At 46.1% G+C, this 16,580-nt stretch overlaps 1 protein-coding gene across 6 annotated transcripts in view; it reads right to left on the bottom strand.

The window, feature by feature from the left end:
- Positions 1-16,580, bottom strand: part of pde4d (phosphodiesterase 4D, cAMP-specific) — a 1,053,459-nt gene that overhangs the window by 292,537 nt on the left and 744,342 nt on the right. The window lies entirely within an intron of this gene.

Raw genomic sequence — 16,580 nt, 5'->3', positions numbered from 1 at the left:
TACCGATATCTATTCTCTGTACAATGTCACAGCAGTAAAAACCGAACCTATTACTGTCACAATCCAAGTGAATGGGAAGCCACTAATAATGGAGGTAGATATGGGATCCTCAACTACAGTGGTGGGAGAGCACACATTTAAATACCTAAATGAAAGTACCCAGCCACTGAATCTGGAATGAACAATGGCTCAATTGAAGACATACACTGGAGAATCCATACAGGTAAAGGGCATCACCACAGTACCTGTGTCCTATAGGCAACAGACAGCGCAGCTTCCAGCGATCATAGTGACAGGTGAAGGACCTAGTCTTCTGGGCTGAGACTGTAAACAAAAAATTAAGCTCAACTGGTCTGAAATATTTCGCTTGAGAATGGGAGGAGTTCCTGAACCGCTAAGGAAATACAACAGTGTATTTTGTGATGAATTAGGAGAGTTAAAAGGTTTGCAAGCAAAAATATATGTGGATTCTCAGATGACACCCCATTTCTTTAAAGCCAGACCTGTGCCTTATACCCTAAAGTGGAAGGTGGATGCAGAATTGTGCCGGATAGAAAAACTAGACATCATCCAATCAGTCCAATTTTCAGAATGGGCAGTGCCCGTAGTCCCAGTGGTGAAACCTGATGAAACTATATACATTTGTGGGAGCTATCAATTGACCGTGAACAAGGCAGCCAAACTAGATAAATATCCTATCGCAAGGATAGATGACTTATATGCAAAGCTATCCTGAAGCAAATCCTATACCAAACTGGAGATGATCCATGCATACCAACAGCTAGAGCTGGATAGCACATCTCAAGGGTATGTAACCAGCAACATGCACAAGGGTCTGTATCAATACACTCGCCTACCCTTTGGAATATCATTTGCATGTACAATCTTCCAGAGGACACTGGGGAATCTTTTGCAAGGACTTCCCCGGCTAGTAGTATACCTAAATGATGTTCTGATCACAGGTTCAACTGAAGCCGAACACTTGGCCAACCAGGAAGAAGTGTTAAGAAGATTCTTAGAAGTCTAGGGAGCAGGCCATTTTAGATCTAGCTTTGCGCAATGAGAAAGGGTTAATTAATAATCTTTTAGTAAAGGAGTCTCTGGAGAAGCACATTTGTATAACAACAGAATTCTATATTGAGTGGATTAAAGTAAATTACATAGGTATGAGGGACGAGTTGGCTCAGGTAGATGGGTAAACTAGATTAAAAGCTATGACAGTGGATGAGCAATAACAAGCATTTGAAGAATTAATTCAGAATTCTTAACAAATAGCATTTCCTTTGTGAATAAAAACCCAATGGGAAAAATAGTCCAGCCATAGCCAACAAGAAAAATTAAGGATAATATTAAATTAAAGGAAGAGGTTATAATGTTGCCAGAAAGAGAATATAAAAACAAAAAGCTAAAAGCTACTGCGGATGCTGGAAATCCAAAACAAAATAAAAACAGAATTACCTGGAAAAACTCAGCAAGTCTGGCAGCATCGGCGGAGAAGAAATCATTCAACGTTTCGAGCCCTCATGGCCCTTCAGCAGAACTGAAGCATAGTTTCAACAAGGGAGAAATATATAAACCAATTTATATTTCTCCCTTGTTGAAACTATGCTTCAGTTCTGCTGAAGGGCCATGAGGGCTCGAAACGTTGACTGATTTCTTCTCCGCCGATGCTGCCAGACTTGCTGAGTTTTTCCAGGTAATTCTGTTTTCAGAAAGAGAATATGCCTGATGATTGTGAGAATTTCAGAATGCAGCAAAGATTAACCAAGAAATTAAAAAAGAAAAATAGAATGAGAGTAAATTAATAAAAAATATATAATAGACTGTTAAAACTTTTATAGGAACATTAAAAAAATTAACAAAATTAAATGTGGGTCCCTTGGAAGCAGAGACAGGAGGAATTATAAAGGGCAATAAGAAAATGGCAGAGGCATTAAACAAATACTTTGCATTGCCTTCATGGTAGAAAACACAATTCCAGAAACAGTGGGGAAACAAAGGTCCAATTAGATTGACAAACATAGAAAAATAAGTATTACATAGAAACATAGGGCAGGATTTTGCCCTTGGCAGGAGTACTTGGTGGGGGCGGGCAGGGGCGGTCAGAAACTGGACTGCCACCCGCGATCGGCTCCACACCGCAATTTTACGTGGGTGGGCCAAGCGTAAGGTGCGGCTGCGGAATGAGCGCGAAGATGCGGTCGGGGGCTGGTGCTCAATGTCCACTGGGTCCAATGGCGACCCGGCGGCCGATTCAAATGCGGCTATGGCAGCCCTTGGAAGGCTGCCAGCGAAGGACGTTGAACTCGTGATTGCGGGTGGACATGGCAGGCGGGAGGGCAGTTCAGTGGGGCATTCTGCCCCGCGTTTCTCTGAGGAGTGCCTCACTGCCTTCCTGGAAGAGGTGGCAGCATGGAGAGAAATCCTTGTCCCCAGGGATGGCAGGAGGGGGCCCCTCGCCCCCCCCCACCCCCCTCCCCCCAACCTCAGCAGAAAGGCCTGGGAGGAGGTGGCATCCAGGGTCAGCAGCCACGATGTGGTAAGGCGCACATGAGTGCAGTGCCGGCAGCGCTTCAACGAACTCCTGCGATCGGGGTGAGTACTGTGTTGGCATGGGTCACTTAGCACAGCAGTCAAGAGCTGCTCATCCCCCCTTGGACCTCAGAGGTCTGTGTGAGTTGCAGATGTCAATGAGGCAGCATCTGGGCAAGGAGGTGAGCCTTGGCTGCTTGGAATGAGTGTCTTGCAAATCCAGGGTCACGAATCGGCTGAGCCCTGCGAGGTGTTCCTCAGGTGGGGTTGGCCATGGTACAATGACGATGCAGGTAGAGAGTGGACTGATCAATGCTCCTCTCTCCTTTCAGGAGAAAACATCCCATAACAATGCAGAGAGGTCACAGACTGGTGGGGGACTGCCTCACCTACTCATCCTCACTCGGTATTAGCAGGAAGCCCTGGAGTTGGAGAGGCGCCATGCGCCTGGGTCAACCGGCTGCGGTGAGGTTGGGGTGCCACAGGGAGGTAAGAGCGCAGTGCAATGAAGTGATAATGTCTGTAATTGCAACCATTCCACTGTAGTCTCTATATTGATGTGAGCCTTGAACCTGTAATCCCTATTGATAATGGAAAGACGAGGGCACCCTGATGCAGATCTCTGTCTCATTTGGGTGCCAGGCATGCACAGTAACAGTGTAATGAATTCAACTAATGACATGCCCTTGTTCTTCCTTTCAGCCTCACCAGTAGCCCATCGGGATGAGGAACCTGAAGGCCCACTCCTGACCCCTGAGGACAACACCCATCACAACGCACCTGTGTCACACCCTCTCTGCCAAGCAGGCACCAGCGCAGATACCAGCGCCTCTGAGGGCACTACATTGCCGGCTACTATCTCCGTGCACAGTGGTGAGGGCACTTCACACTCACTTGAGGTTCAGGCGGAGGCAGAGAGTGCCCAAGACGCCGGCAGTTGGAGGAGTGCTGGGGACCAGGACAATGCTCAGTTGGTGGCTGATGATGGGCCTCTGGAGTTGTCCATGAGGCAGCAGAAACAGGACATCCAGCAGGGTGTGCGGGAGGATCTGGCGGAGATACATGAGGGAATGCGTGCCATGGTCTCCGTAGTGGAGGAGTCCTTGCGGAGCGTGAGCAATGCAATGACCCTCATGGCCGAGCGCAATGCCTCCTCCATGGAGAGCGTGGCTACTCTCAGGCAGAGGCTCCTCCAGGAGCTGAATCAGGGCTTCCTGGGGGTGTGTTCGGACCTGCAGGCCTTCACACTGGCAATGCCCTCAGGTGGTTACTGTCAGTGTGGGAGATGGATTGGGCACCCAGTATCCCAGCTAGGTGCCCGTCCATCAATGGTGAGCATGGAGGACCAGAGCGACCTCACATTGGTGCACAAACTGCCTGTCGTCTCTGCGGGCCCCCTCACGGTGCTCCAGATGAGGGCAGCAGCTCCTCTGCCCTTCTGCCAGTGACCGTTGCATCCGATGAGGCTGCAGTGACTGGGAAATGCCTGCCATGGCACTGGCCGCTCCCTCCCAGGCGGGGCCAGCAGTCTCCATGGGCCAGAGGATGCTCGCCAAAGTCATCAAGGCCAACAAGGGCAGCAGAGTGAGCAGGCTGTCTCCAATGCCAGTGCCAGCGAGTGGGGAGCACCTAGACGTAGCACCCGCAAGTGAAAACTTAAAGCACCTTAATCACAACATGGCCTGATCATGGATGATATTTGTTTCCCCCACTTTTACATTCATTGTTTTTTGGTGTAATGGATAACACCTGTCAATGTTAATTTGTAGAATGTTTGCCAGGCACCATTTCATTAAATGTGTTTTTGTACAACAAGCCTCTGGATGTTTCATTTGTTCTCCAAGTGTAGGGTAACCCATGATGTTATGATTGACTTGTTTCTCATTAAACTTTATTGCAACGGCACATAGTGCATGTTGTTGACCAAGCAAATGGTCCTGTCAGGGATCGAGTATAGAGCCTGCAGTCCTGGCACGTGGTGGTGGTTCTTACTTGGTAGGCTAGCTGAAGGAGCGTTGGATCAAAGCATCCAGGGTGTCCCTGCCTCCCTGGAGGTTGCCCACGTCAGCGTCCATACCCTCAGCGTTCTCCTGACCGTGCTCGTCCTCGGACTCACTACTGTACTCATCATCTGTTGCCTGTGCAGCTGCGTCAAGATCTTCTTCCTCCTCTGTGTCCCCTCTTTCCAGTGCCAGATTGTGGTGAGCCAAGCGTGCAACCACTTTCAGTGACACACAATCTGGGGGGTATTGGAGTGTGCCCCCTGAACGGTCCAGGCATCAGAAGCGCATCTTGAGAAGACCTATGGCTCTCTCTACCACTGGCCTTGTGGAGGCGTGGCTCCTTTTGAACCGCTGCTCAGCCTCTGTTCTTGGGTGGCGGAGAAGTGCCATGAGCCACCTTCTGAGGGGATAGGCCTTGTTACCCAGCAGCCATCCATCCAGCCGGGCTGGAGCACTGAAAAGCCTTGGCATCTGGGAGTGTCTCAGGATGTAAGCATCATGGGAGCTGCCTGGGTACCTTGCACAGACTTGTAGAATCACATCCTGTGATCACACACTATCTGCACGTTCATGGAGTGGAAGCCCTTCCTGTTGATGAACGCACCGGGCTCACCTGCTGGCGCCTTGATGGCCACATGTGCACAGTGTATTGCACCCGGGACGTGGGAGAAGCCAGCAATCATGGCAAACCCTCTGGCTCGCCCTGCCTGGCTGGTCTTGGCCGTGCGGTAGTGAATGAAAGTCAATGCACGCCTGAACAGACCGTCTGTCACCAGTTGACGCAACTGTGGACAGCTGACTGGGAGACTCCACAAAGATCCCCCACTGACCCCTGGAAAGAGCCAGAGGCATAGCAGTTGAGGGGCACTCTGACCTTCCACGTCACTGGCATGGGGTGTCCACCCACACAGCTGGGTCTGAACTCAGGGCTGATCCTCTGACAGATGGAGGTCCCTGTCTCCCTTGAGAGACAGTGTCTCCTTTGGCACTGCACCTCGGACATATTGAGGTAGTTGCATTTCTGCTTGTAAAACCTGGCAGCAGGATAGTGGCGTCTTCTACGGCCCCTTCCACCTTGCATTTCCTTTTGGCCCTGTGCTTCTTGTGCCTGCGCCTCTCCTCCCACAGGTCGCTCCCCTGGAAGCTGAATAGGGACTCCTGGCCTCATCCCCCTTCTTGCCCTCCCTCCTCAGAGGAAGTGCCTCCAATGGACACCACAATCCTCATTCCCAGGGTAAGGGAAGGCTTTCTGATACCTGGAAGGCCCCAAGTGGTATGAATCTGCCTGGGGCCTGGAAAACAACACTGAATCCTGAACTGAAGCCTCTTATTTCTGTCAAAGCAGCTCTGAAGTGAAATGAAGATGTCCTGTTCAGACAAGCTATCAGGAGCAAGTTATATTCTAAACTACAAACTACTACTTATCCCGCCCGTGGATGAGGTTTTTGAAAATGTGGCTTGCCCACCTGCCTGTGTGATGGTCTGAAAATCGCACGGGCTACGTAAACTCTAAGACAATTGGTGTCTCAAGGGCACCTGGCCACTTAATTAATGGCAGGCGCACCTCTGTCTTCACCGTGCGCCCGCCTAGTGAAATATCGCGAGAGTGCGTGTTAATGTCGGCACGCTCGGCTGACATCAACGCGCTTCATTTTTCACTCGAACATGTCGGCCGCGCGCCCACACACCAACCTAAAAATATGTTTTTGGTCCAATGAAACAAACAAAACACAGAAAATAGGAGCAGGAGTAGGTCATTCAGCCCGTCGAGCCTGCTCTGCCATTCAATATAATCATGGCTGATCCTCTATCTCAACACTGTACTCCCACACTCTCCCCCTAACCCTTGACCTTTAGAGTCCAGAAATCTATCCATTTCCTTCTTAAATATATTCAGTGACTTGGCCTCCATAACCTTCTGTGGTAGAGAATTCCATTGGTTCACCACCCTGAGTGAAGAAACTTCTCCTCATTTCAGTCCCAAATGACCAACCCTATATCCTGAGATTGTGACCCTTGATCTAGACACCCCCAGCCAGAGGAAATATCGTCCCTGCATCCAGTCTGTCCATCCCTGTCAGAATTTTATACGTTTCAATGAGGTCTCCTCTGATTCTTCTAAACTCCAGTGAATACAGGCCTAGCCAGCCCAATCTCTCCTCATACGACAATCTTGTCATCCCAGGAATCAGTCTGGTGAGCCTTTGCTGCACTCCCTCTATGGCAAGTATATCCTTTCTTAGGTAAGGAGACCAAAAATGCACACAATACTCTAGATGTGGTCTCACCAAGGCCTTGTATAGTTGCAGTAAGACGTCCTTGCTCCTGTTCTCAAGTCCTCTCACAATGAAGGCCAACATACCATTTGCCTTCTTTACTGCTTGCTGCACCTGCATGCTTGCTTTCAGTGATTGGTATACAAGGACATCCAAGTCCCTTTGTACATCAAAATTTCCCAATTTATCACCATTTAAATAATACTCTGCCATTCTGTTTTTCCTACCAAAGTAGATAACTTCACACCTATCTACGTTATACTGTATCTGCCATGTATTTGCCCACTCACTCAACCTGCCTAAATCGCCTTGAAGCCTCTGAACAGCCTCATCATCTCTCACACTCGCACCAAGTTTTGTGTTGTCAGCAAACTTGGAAATATTACATTTGGTTTCTTCATCCAAATCATTGATCTATATTGTGAATAGCTGGGGCCCAAGCACTGATCCCTGCGGTACCCCACCAGTGACTGCCTGCAAATCAACAAAAGACCCATTTATTCCTACTCTCTGCTTCCTGTCTGCTAACCATGTGCTTTAATTTTGCACACTAAACTCTTAGGTGGGACTTTACCAAAAGCTTTTCGAAAATCCAAATGCACCACATCCATTGGTTCTCCCTTATCTATTCTGCTAGTTATGTCCTCAAAAAGCTCCAGTAGGCTTGTCAAACTTAATTTACCTTTCATAAATCCATGTTGACTTTGTCTAATCCCATTAATATTTTCTAAGTGTCCTGTTATCACATCCTTTATAATAGACTCTAGCATTTTCTCTACTACTGATGTTAGGCTAACAGGTTTGTAATTTGTTGTTTTCTCCCTCCCTTCTTTTTTAAATAGTGGGGTTACATTTGCCACCCTCCAACCTATGGGACTGTTCCAGAATTTATAGAATTTTGGAAGATGACAACAAACACATTCACTATTTCCATGGCCACCTCCTTTAGCACCCTGGGATGTAGATTATCAGACCCTGGGAATTTATCGGCTATCAGTCCCATTAATTTCTCTAGCACTATTGTTTTAGTGATACTAATTTCCTTCAATTCCTCCTTCTCACTAGACCCTTGATTCCCTAGGGCAGGTTTTTCCGGTCAGCGAACGGGGGCGGGGCCCGCTCGCCGATGCGTCAAATGATATGGGGATATATTGGGCGTGGATCCTGATGCCACCCCGTGTCATTTAAACTTTCAGTTCGGCGGTTGCGCAGTTGAATCGGCTGCGTGCCTGCCAAACTGTCAATGGCCTACTAAGGCCATTAGAAAACGAATTAACTTGATTGATGGACCTGTCCATCCAACCTTAGGGTTGGCGGGCAGGCCGGGAGCCCAGGCGGGCCTTGGAAAAAGCATGAAACCTCATCCACGGGCGGGATGAGGTTTCATGAGGGCTTTTAAATGTTTATCAAATGTTTAAGTAAAAATTAAGGACATGTCGCAACTCAGTGTCACATGAGGGGACGTCAGGGAAATTTTTAAATTACCTTTCTGTCAACTTTTGAATCGGAGCCAATCTCCCTGAGGCAGCGCTTTGTCTCAGGGAGATCTGTGCACTCTTTCGCGCACATGCTCCCAGCTGAGGGAGCCCCCCTCCGCTCGCGCAGGGAGCACATAGCACTTCCTGGTGGACGTCACGCTGGGCGGGCCTTAATTGGCCTGCCCACGTAAAATGGTGGCGCCCCCCCACCCCCCGGTTGGAGGTGCCAATCGGAAAGCCGGCTACCAGCACCCGCTCCCACACAATGATCCCCCTAGTGTTTCTGGGAAGTTATTTGTGTCTTCCTCCGTGAAGGCAGAACTAAAGTAGTTGTTTAATTGCTCTGCTGTTTCTTTGTTCTCTATTAAAAAATTCTCCTGTATCAGACTGTAAGGGACCTACATTTGTCTTCATTAACGTTAATAAAGAGAAAGCAATGGAAAAGTTAATGGGACTAAACATCCACAAATATCATGCACAGGACAGGCTGCATTGTAGGCTTTTGTACCTACAAATATAGGGGGTGCATTGGATCTTCCAGAATTCCCTTGATTTTGGAATGATTCCTGTGATTAGAAGATAGAGAACATAATTCCACTATTCAATAAAGGAGTGAGAGGGAAAACAGGGAACTTTTTTTTATTTATTCATTCATGGGATGTGGGCATCATTCGCTGGGCCAGCATTTATTGCCCTCCCTACTTACCCTTGAGAAGGCAGTGGTGAGCTGCCTTCTTAAACCACTACAGTCCCTGTGGTGTAGGTGCACCCACAGTGTTGTTAAGAAGGGAGTTTCAGGATTTTGAACTAGCGACAGTGAAGGAATGGCGATATAGTTTCAAGTCAGGATGGTGAGTGGCTTAGAGGGAGCTTCCAGGTGGTGGTGTTCCCATGTGTCCATAACTGCCGTTGTCCTTCTAGATGGTAGTGGTTGTGGGTTTGGAAGGTGCTATCTAAGGAAGCTTGGTGAGTTCCTGCAGTGCATCTTGTAGATGGTACACACTGCTGCCACTATGTGTCAGTGGTGGAGGGGGTGAATGTTTGTGAATGGGTGTCAATGAAGCGGGTTGCTTGTCCTGGATGGTGTCAAGCTTGTTGAGTATTGTTGGAGTTGCTCTCATCCAGGCAAATGGAGAGTATTCCACCACACTCCTGACTTGTGCCTTGTAGATGGTGGACAGACTTTGGGGAGTCAGGAGGTGAGTTACTCATGACGGGATTCCTAGCCTCTAACCTGCTCTTGTAGCCACACTATTTATTTGGTTAGTCCAGTTCAAGGTTCAGTATGGCCATTGAATGTCAAGGGGCAATGATTAGATTCTTTCTTGTTGGAGATGGTCATTGCCTGGCACTTGTGTGGAGCGAATATCACTTGCCACTTGTCAGCCCAAGCCTGGAAAATGTCCAGGTCTTGCTGCATTTGGACATGGACTGCTTCAGTATCTGAGGAGTCACGAATGGTACTGAATATTGTGCAATCATCATCGAACATCCCCACTTCTGACCTTATGATGGAAGGGAGGTCATTGATGAAGCAGCTGAAGATGGTTGGACTGAGGACACGACTCCGAGATAGCAATGTTGATGACCCCTCCAGCACTTTACTGATGAATAAGAGTAGACCGATGGGGCGGTAATTGGTCAGGTTGGATTTGTTCTGCTTTTTGTGTACAGGACATACCTGGACAATTTTGCACATTGCCAGGTAGATGCCAGTGTCATAGCTGTAGTGGAACAGTTTGGTTAGGGGTGCAGCAGGTTCTGGAGCACAAGTCTTCAGTACTATTGCTGGAATAGTGTCAGGGCCCATAGACTTTTCAGTATCCAATACCTTCAGCTGTTTCTTGGTCTTATGTGGAGTGAATCGAATTGGCTGAAGACATCTGTGATACTGGGGGCCTCTAGATGCAGCCAAGATGGATCATCCACTCAGCACTTCTAGCTAAAGATTGTTGCAAATGCTTCAGCCTTATCTTTCGTACTGATGTGCTGGGCTCCCCATCATTGAGGATGGGGATATTTGTGGAGCCCCCTCCTCCAGTGAGTTGTTTAATTGTCCACCACCATTCATGTGGCAGGCCTGCAGAGCTTAAATCTGATCAGTTGGTTGTGGAATCGCTTAGCTCTGTCTATCACTTGCTGCTTACGCTGTTTGGTATGCAAGTAGTCCTGTGTTGTAGCTTCAACAGGTTGACACCTCATTTTTAGGTATGTTGGTTCTGCTCTTCACATGACCTCCTGCACTTTTCATTGAACCAGGGTTGATCCCCTGGCTTGGTGGTAATGGTAGAGTGGGGGATATGCCGGGCCATGAGGTTACAGGCTGTGGTTGAATACAATTCTGCTGCTGCTGATGGCCCACAGTGCCTCATTGTTGTCTTGAGTTGCTAGATTTGTTCAAAACCTATTCCATTTATCATGGCGGTAGTGCCACACAACACAATGGAGGGTATCCTCAATGTAAAAACGGGTCTTCGTCTCCACAATGACTGTACGGTGGTCACTCCTACCGATACTGCCATGGACAGATGCATCTGCGACAGGTGGATTGGTGAGGATGAGATCAAGTATGTTTTTCCCTCTTGTTGATTCCCTCACCACCTGCCACTGACCCAGTCTAGCAGCTGTGTCTTAAGACTCAGCCAGCTACATCTGTAGTTGTGCTACCGAGCCACACTTGGTGATGAACATTGAAGACCCTACCTAGAGTATTTTCTGCGCCCTTGCCACCTTCAGTGCTTCCACCAAGTAGGGCTCAACGTGGAGGAGTACTGATTTATCAGATGAGGTACAGGTGGTACTTGGTAATTAGCATGAGGTTTCCTTGCCCGTGTTTGACCTGGTGCCATGAGACTTCTTGGGGTCTGGGTTCAATGTTGAGGACTCCCAGGACGACTTCATCCCATTTGTATACCACTGTGCCACCACTTCTGTTGGGGCTGTCCCACCCGTGGGACGGGACATACCTGTGTTGATGGTGGTGTCTGTGACATTATCTGTAAGGTATGGTTTTGTGAGTATGACGATGTCAGGCTATTGCTTGACTAGTCTGTGCGACAGCTCTCACCCGTGGGACGGGACATACCTGTGTTGATGGTGGTGTCTGTGACATTATCTGTAAGGTATGGTTTTGTGAGTATGACGATGTCAGGCTATTGCTTGACTAGTCTGTGCGACAGCTCTCACAATTTTGGCACAAGCCCTCAGATGTTAGTAAGGAGGACTTTGCAGGGTTGACAGGGCTGAGATTGCCGTTGTCGTTTCCAGTGCCTAGGTCGATGACAGGTGAATCGTAATTTAGCGTTCCTTTTAGGCTTTTTGATACAACTGAGTGGTTTGCTAAGCCATTTCAGACAGCATTTAAGTGTCAACCACATTACTGTGAATCTGGAGTCACATGTAGGCAAGTCCAGGTAAGGACAGCACACAAAGGACATTAGTGAACCAGATGAGTTTTTATGACAATCGACAATGATTTCATGGTCATCATTAGACTTGACTATGAATTCAAATGTCACCATCTGCCGTGGTGGGATTCAAACCCAGGTCCCCAGAGCATTACCCTGGGTCTTTGATTACTATTCCAGTGACAATACCACTACGCTGCCACCTCCCTCAGGCCTATTAGCCTGACACCAGTAGAAGGGAAAATGTGTATTAGAACCTATTAGGTATATGGTAACAAGGCACTTAGAGAATTATAAAATTATGGGGCAGGGTCAACACAGATTTATGAAAGGGAAATCATACCTGACAGGAAACAGAGAGTGCAAATAAACATAATATTTTCAGGTTGATAGGTTCTCGCCAGTGGGATACACTGGTCAGATGCACAAAATTGAAAAGGTGCATCATTTTTAGCATTCATCTCAGTGATCACAAACATGTAAATAATTAACAATGAGAAAAAAACCCTGCAAAAATGTTGAAGAATGCAATTCATTTTGATACCTTAGCATGACTTAGTGGAAACAGGCTTGTAGGCAACTCAGGAACTTTTGAGTTCAAGTTCTGTTCAATGCATTACTGAGGGTGTGCTGCAGTTGCTACCTTAAATGAGTTTTTAAATCAAGGACCCAACCAAAATCATATGAAAGATACTGTTTGAAGAAGAGCAAATAATTCTCCTCGTGCCCTGGTCAACAATGTCCCCTCAAACAACACCACTAAAAACTATTTATTCATTTTATTGTTCTTTGTGGGACTTTTGTCATGTCAAAATGAATCCTCTATTTCTCTATACAACAGTAAGTACACGACAAAGTAATTCATTGTAGTTTAGGATGTTACATGACACATAGGAAATTAGTTCACAAGATTGGAAGGCAGAGCATCATTTCTGAAATGATCCAAAAACTTGACTGAAGTAAAGGGTCAGGTTTTGTTTATGCAAAATTCAGAGATTGAGAAAAGGTGATAAATAGTGGGAAAATATATAAGCTAAATGGTTTTATTCTACAGGATACAAGGGTGATGGATTTAAGAATACCAGTGGATACATCACTGAAGCCCCTCAGCACAGTGTGTCACAGCCCTCAAGGCAGCAAGTAGATTATTGGACTGTTTGCACAAAGAACACAAATCTCAGGAAGGACTGAGTTTGTACAAAGTTTGATCCTAGCTGGAGCATAGTGTAAAATGCTGATCACCATATTATGAGAAGGATGCCCAGACATAAAATTTAATGCAATAAAATTTAAAGCTGATACTGAGCACTTGAGTTCTTCAGTGAGGTTGCAGAAGCTGGGAACGTTTCACTGGAGAAGTATCATGAGTGAATTCGTTGAGGTATAGACAATCTTAAAGGTTGCACACAAGTTGAACATCAATGTGCTCAATACATTCACAGATTCTACAAGAGGACATGCATGAAACTCAGAAGATAGAGGATGAATCAACATAGGTTTAGATTGAATTAGATTTAACTACCTTATGAAGAGGGTGCTGCATAAATGGAATGGAAAGGACTGCCAAGAGAAGCAATGGAAGCAAGAGAATGCAGAATAATTTCTGGTGACATTTGATGCAGGGATGAGAGGTAACACGGAATATGACAGTCACATTGAGCTCTTTGATGAAGTAATGTAGAAGGTGACTGAGGGTAGTGCAGTTGAAAATGTATGTATCAAACTTCAAAAGGCATTTGATAAAGTATATGAGTTGTTAGCAATCCCATGGGAGTAAAGAGGCACTGGCCATATGGATAGATAATTGGCTAGGAGGCAGAAAGCATATAGTAGTCGTGAAAGATTTTTTTTGGACTGGAGGGAAGACGTGACCCCCAGGGAATGGTATTAGATCTACTGCTTTTATTGATGTTTTGTATCTATTTCTTGGGGGTGAGCACTGCTGACAAGGCCAGTATTTGTTGCCCATCCCCAATTGCCTTTAATAAAGTGGTGGTGAGCCACCATCTTGAACTGCTGCAGTCCATGTGCGTAGGTAATGTAAGGAATGGAATTCCAGAAGAACCAGCAATATAGTTCCAAGTCAGGATGGTGTGTGACTTGGAAGGGAACTTGCAGATGGTGGTGCTCCTATGGATCTGCTACCTGTGTTCTTCTAGGTGGTAGAGGTCACAAGTTTGAAAGGTTCTGTCAAATGAACCTTGGCGAGTTGCTGCAGTGCATCTTGTAGATGGTGGAGGATGGGTGCAAATTAAATGGGCTGCTTTATCATAGATGTATGTCGAACTTCTTGAGTGTTGTTGAAGCTGCACTCATCCAGTCAAGTGGGTAGTGTTCCATCAAACTCCTGATTTGTGCCTTGTAGATGGTGGACATGCTTTGGGGAATCAGGAAGTCAGTTACTCACTGTAGAATCCCCATCCTCCTACTTGCTATTGTAGCCACAGTATTTATATGGCTGGTCCAGTTGAGTTTCTTGTCAATGGTAACCCCCAGGATGTTGACAGTGATGGATTCAGCAATGACAATGCCATTGAATGTCCAGAGAAAGTGGTTAGGTTCTCTTTTGTTAGACATGGTCATTGTCTGACACTTGTGCGGCGCAAATGTTACTTGCCAGTTATCAGTCAAAGCCTGAATCTAGATCTTGCTGCATCGAGCACGGACAGTTGCAGCATCTGAGGAGTTATGAACGGCACTGAACACTGCAATCAATCTCAACATCCCCACCTCTGACCTTATGCTGGAGAAAAGATTATTAATGAAGTAGCTGAAGATGGTTGGGCCAAGGACACTACCTTCAGGAACTGCTGCAACAATATCCTGGGGCTGAGATGACTGGCATCCAACAACCGCACCCATCTTTCTTTGGGCTAGGTATGATTCCAACCAGTGGAGAGTTTCACCCTGATTGACATTGCCTTCAATTTTGCTAGTGCTCTTTAATGTCACACTCAGTCAAATGCTGCCTTGAGGTCAAGGGTAGTCACTCTTACCTCACCTCTTGGACCAAAGCTCTAATGAGGTCTGGAACCGAGTTGCCCTGAAGGAACCCAAACTGAGCAGTGATCAGCTTATTGGCGAGTAAACTCTGTGAATGACAACTTCCTTCATTTTTCTGATGATTGACAGTAGATTAATGGGGTGGTAATTGGCCAGATTAGATATGTCCTGCTTTTTGTGGACAAGCATATCTGGGGTAATTTTCAACATTGCTGGGTAGATGACAGTGTTTTATCTGTACCATACACATATACAAACATACGAACTAGGTGCAGGAGCAGGCCACTCGGGCCTTCAAGCCTGTTCCGCCATCCAATAAGATCATGGCTGATCTGACTGTAACCTCCCACCTACCCCTGACAACCTTTCACCACCTTGTTAATCAATAATCTGTCTAGATCTGCCTTAAAAATATTCAAAGGCCCTGCCTACGCTGCCTTTTGTGAAAAAGAGTTCCAAAGACTCATGACCCTCTGAGAGAAAGAATTTCTCCTCATCTCTGTCTTAAATAAGCGACCCCTTATTTTTAAACCATGACCCCTAGTTCTAGATTCACCCACAAGCGTCACATCCACCCTGTCAAGACCCCTCAAAATCTTAAAGGTTTCGATCAAGTTACCTCTTGCTCTTCTAAACTCCATTGGATACAAGCCTAACCTGTCCAACCTTTCTTCATAAGACAATTTGCCCATTCTTGGTACTAATCTAGTAAACATTCTCTGAGCAGCTTCTAATGCATTTACATCTTTCCTTAAATAAGGAGACCAATACTGTACACAATATTTCAGATGTGGTCTCACCAATGCCCTGTATAACTGAAGAATAACCTCGCTACTTTTGTATTCAATTCCCCTTGCAATAATGATAACATTCTATTAGCCTTCCTAATTACCTACTGCATCTGCACACTAGCCTTGTGATTCATGCACAATAACACCAAGATCCCTGTGAATCTCAGAGCTCTACAATCTCTCACCACCTAGATAATATGCTTCTTTTTTATTCTTCCTGCCAAAATGGACAATTTCACATTTGCCCACATTATACTCCATTTGTCAGATATTTGCTCACTCACTTAACCTATCTACGTCACTTTGTAGCCTCCTTACGTCCTCTTCACAGCTTACTTTCCTACAATAGCTTGGCTAGGGCGCAACTAGTTTTGAAGCACAAATCTTGAGCACAACAGCTGGGATATTGTCAGGGTCTTTGCTGCACAAAGTGCCTTCAGCCATTTCTTTATGTCATGTGGAATAAGCTGAACTGGCAGAAGCTGGCATCTGTGACGCTGGGGACGTCATCAGGAGGCCGAGATGGACCATCCAATCAGCACTTCTGACTGAGGATAGTTCAAATGCTTCAACCTTGTCTTTTGCATCATATTTCATCAGTATTATCAGCAGCAACACTCATATTTGGGGAAAAAAACTGTTATTTAGTGCCATTAAAAAATTAGGTCCTTTTGCAAATTAGCCTCTGCAGCCCTGAAATGTGTGCTGGGTGTTTCTTTAATGATTATTGTGTTGATTTTTTAAAATTCATTTTATGGGATGCGAGCATTGCTGGCTCGGCCAGCATTTATTGCCCATCCCTAATTGCCCTTGAGAAGTTAATGCCACAAAATACAACATACAACATGTGAAAATAGCAATACAGCAACATATTAAATCATCCTAACTACCAATAACTACAGCAACCTATCAAAGTCACGTAATTACTTATATAACTAAGACAACATAAAAAAAAAATCATAACTAGCAATATTTCCAGAGTTCCCAGTGAATTTCCAGAAACATGCCAACTGGAGAAGACATCCATTAAACCGAAATTAATGGACTCCAATTCTGCTATAAAAAGAGCTCCGAATGTCAAGAAATCAAA

This window comes from Cetorhinus maximus, chromosome 1 (assembly GCF_964194155.1).
Source record: "Cetorhinus maximus chromosome 1, sCetMax3.hap1.1, whole genome shotgun sequence".
In the NCBI taxonomy this organism is placed as follows: domain Eukaryota; kingdom Metazoa; phylum Chordata; class Chondrichthyes; order Lamniformes; family Cetorhinidae; genus Cetorhinus; species Cetorhinus maximus.
This window is presented reverse-complemented; position numbering and strand designations above follow the sequence as displayed.